This window comes from Seriola lalandi, unplaced genomic scaffold (genome assembly GCF_002814215.2).
Source record: "Seriola lalandi dorsalis isolate HSWRI2012SDOR001 ecotype SW California unplaced genomic scaffold, Sedor1 jcf7180002054940, whole genome shotgun sequence".
In the NCBI taxonomy this organism is placed as follows: domain Eukaryota; kingdom Metazoa; phylum Chordata; class Actinopteri; order Carangiformes; family Carangidae; genus Seriola; species Seriola lalandi.
In genome coordinates this window covers 1,164,472-1,167,657 of record NW_019525491.1, presented here as the reverse complement: position 1 = coordinate 1,167,657, position 3,186 = coordinate 1,164,472, and the positions used below count along the sequence as shown (strand labels likewise).

Below are 3,186 nucleotides of genomic sequence, written 5' to 3'. Positions count from 1 at the left end.
GGGATGGATTTAAATCAATAGCAGATGAAAACATGCCGCAATGCAGAAAAACCTGAAGAGGAAAAAAAAGACATTCAGACATCTGCCTTGCTCGAGCTGCCCTTTATAATCCTTCCTTAAATGGCACGCTGAACTGCCGGATCTATTCTCCAAACATAAACACGAGTTCAGCCTCATTACTGGAAGTCACAATATGGGATCTGGGGACATCTTTAAAGGCTTGGAGGTATTTTGAGCTCTTATTGATTTGCATGTGTTTTTATTGTTTATAAGGACAACAGAGAGCACCTGAGGACTGGGACTCTTCCCTACCTCTTACATGCACTCGTTCCCTCCCACAGCTCTCCCCGGGAATCTGTGTGAATGTGTCAGCTATAATACACACCAAAATAAAAACACAATCCTGAGCTTGTGTCTCCTGCGCCTGTGTACTCAGCTGTTGAAAACATTAGATGCTTGAACTCGTGTACCATGGGGGGCGGGTGGGGGGCCTGGATTAATAAAAGATAATAAAAAACATTTGGACGGTGGCCACCAGAATTCTCTCTAAATGCGGAGCTGCGCAAAATCAAAACATAAAGAATCTGAGAGGAGAGAGTGTTGAGGGGTGGAGGGGTCAGAAAGGAGAAGCTTCAGGGACGCCGAGGCTCTGTAGCTCAGCCAGCAAGGATTATCTTATAAATGGGAGAAAATCAGAACAATATGCTCATTATATTTGGTGCCAATTATTCTCATTTGAAAGTCAGATGAATGATCTTTCCCCCAGTGTAGTCTCCTGAGATGATACAAGAGTAGTGCTGATGAAATGACTCCTCTCTATCATACTGGATGTCACTAAAAGTTGGTGCAGGAGGACACACAGGTTACAGGTTCTGCACTGGGACCAGTACAGCTCTTTTAAGACCATTTAAAGGTCCCATATTGTATAAAGTGAGATTCCTGTGTCTTTTTTGATCATAAAGCAGATCCAGGTTCTATATTAACACTGTGAAAGTATCAAAGCCTCAGTCCACAGAGAAATGCACACAGCATGTGTTCACTGAGCCTTAAAATGAGCCGTCAGTACTTTTGTAACTTTGTGATGTTTATTTGTAAATGACAAGTACAGGAAAACAATGACAGCTGCAGAGGCAGTGTCTCGTGTACTGTACATGTGTATATAGCCAAAGATAATTTCCAACACCAGTCCACTTGATGGGTAAAGCAATCATTTAACTTGGTGCTAAAAAAGTACTGAGGTATACAGATGTGGAAACAGGAATTAAACCCCCTCAAACAGCGTCCCACCTGCTGAAGTGTCCTTGAGCAAGAAAAGAAATCTCCTAAAAGATCTGCAGCTGCTGTTAAAAATCGCTGACGCTAAACTATGACCTCCCCGTCGAGCAGAGAGGAGAGAGAGAGAGAGAGAGAGAGAGAGAGAGAGAGAGAGAGAGAGAGAGAATTTCCTCACGAAGATCAACAAATTTGAACATTATTGCGGGGGGTTTGGAGACCACCGCAGCCTCTTTAAGGAGGGCAGGGGATTCCTCACAAAATGAGATTTGAGATCGTTTACTGTAACATCACTTCACTGCCCCGGCTTTATGATGATAAACAGCAGGCATCCAGCCTTAAGCTTGTCATGTATGCAGCTTTTTTTCTGGTCAGAACAGAAGTGGCTAACATGTGCGTTCAGGATAAACACAGCTGAATTCCAGAAGCAAAATAAATGATACAAACAGAGGTAACAGTAAACAATGTTTTATCCTGGAAAGAGGTCGAGAAGCCATGCAACACTGATCTTTAGTGACTCATTACCAAAATGAGTCATGTCCTCTGCAGTTCTAGCTGAGGCTTTATAACCAAATATAGGCAATGTTGCATTTTTAGGCGATTATGCATTTCCACCTTTACAAATATTTGTGATTGAGAGAATACTGCTTATAAACAAAATACTCCAGAATCATTGGCGATTCATACAGGGAGGTCCAACTACAGGTTTGGTGTCAAATGCAAAGAATTAACAGCAGGAGAAACACAATCCGGGCAGAAAATGTAAATTGTGGTATGCAATTAAGGTAGCATGCAGTCTATACAGTGTCATCACAGGGCTGTTATGTAATCAAAAGGACCACAACATGTGGCTAAGATCCCAAACAAATGTATTCAGCAGGATTACTTAATCAAAATCATACTTGATTGCGGCTTTCTAATCCGCCCATGCTCTGTGGTGTCGCGTTCGAATTGACATGAATCATCATTCAGAGGGGTTGTCATAGCAACAGATTAGGACGGCTCCTCCTCCTTTAGTGGTCCTCTTAATTGAGGGGCCATCCGAGTCAGTAAGGTGTCGTTATCACGTTAAGTCAACGGGCGCGGAGCCTCTGCTGCCGCGCAGAGTGTGTTTGACAAGCAAAGATGTTCTGTTCTGCCGAGCCGATCAGTGGCTCTGAGAGCTAAGTGGCTTTGTCTACAACAGACTTCAGCTCCAAACAGGAGAGTGAGTGAGTGAGTGAGTGAGTGAGTGAGTGAGTGAAGAAAATATTTGTTTTTGAATATGAAGCCAGCAGCTTTATTATGTCTGAACTCAAAGTGCCTTCTGTTACAAAGTGAGTGCGGCTGTTGCTTTTCAATAGCATTGTTTCCCCCACTAAGAGCGGAAGCAGCTACAAGGCTAGTTCAGTGTGTGTGTGTGTGTGTGAGTGTGTGTGTGTGTGTGTGTGTGTGTGTGTGTGTTTGGAGCACACAACTGCCTTCCTTCCAGGCGTTTCACTTTTGGACAGGATGTGATGTCACAACCTGTTTACTGCCTCGGGAGAACGAACGAACAGCCTCCCTCCGCCGCCACCATTTGTGTGACCTTTGACCTGCAGTGCCTCTGTCACCAAATGCACCACAGACTCTGAGGCGGAGGACACCATTACCCCAGCTAATCCTTAGTAAGACACCCTACCCATCCCACTTCAGTGAAGACCTACTGAGCTCAAAGCCCCTGTGATGCTCCTCCTCTGAACCTGTGCTGACCCTGCCGTTGTCGACGCGGCGTGCGCTCAATCAGGGCTTTTCTCACATCTTTTTTGCCGTATCGCTTCTCACAGCATCATGCGTGCGCCTATGTGCAGCCGTGGGACGTGCCGTGCCTTCTTAGCCCCCCGGGGTTCACTGATATCACATAACCCCTGGCAGCTGTCCGCCACCCCCCCCACC

The 3,186-nt window shown here is 45.2% G+C and overlaps 1 protein-coding gene across 1 annotated transcript in view; it reads right to left on the bottom strand.

Annotated features, from left to right (window-relative positions):
• fat4 (FAT atypical cadherin 4) overlaps positions 1–3,186 on the bottom strand; it is a 107,225-nt gene that overhangs the window by 27,337 nt on the left and 76,702 nt on the right.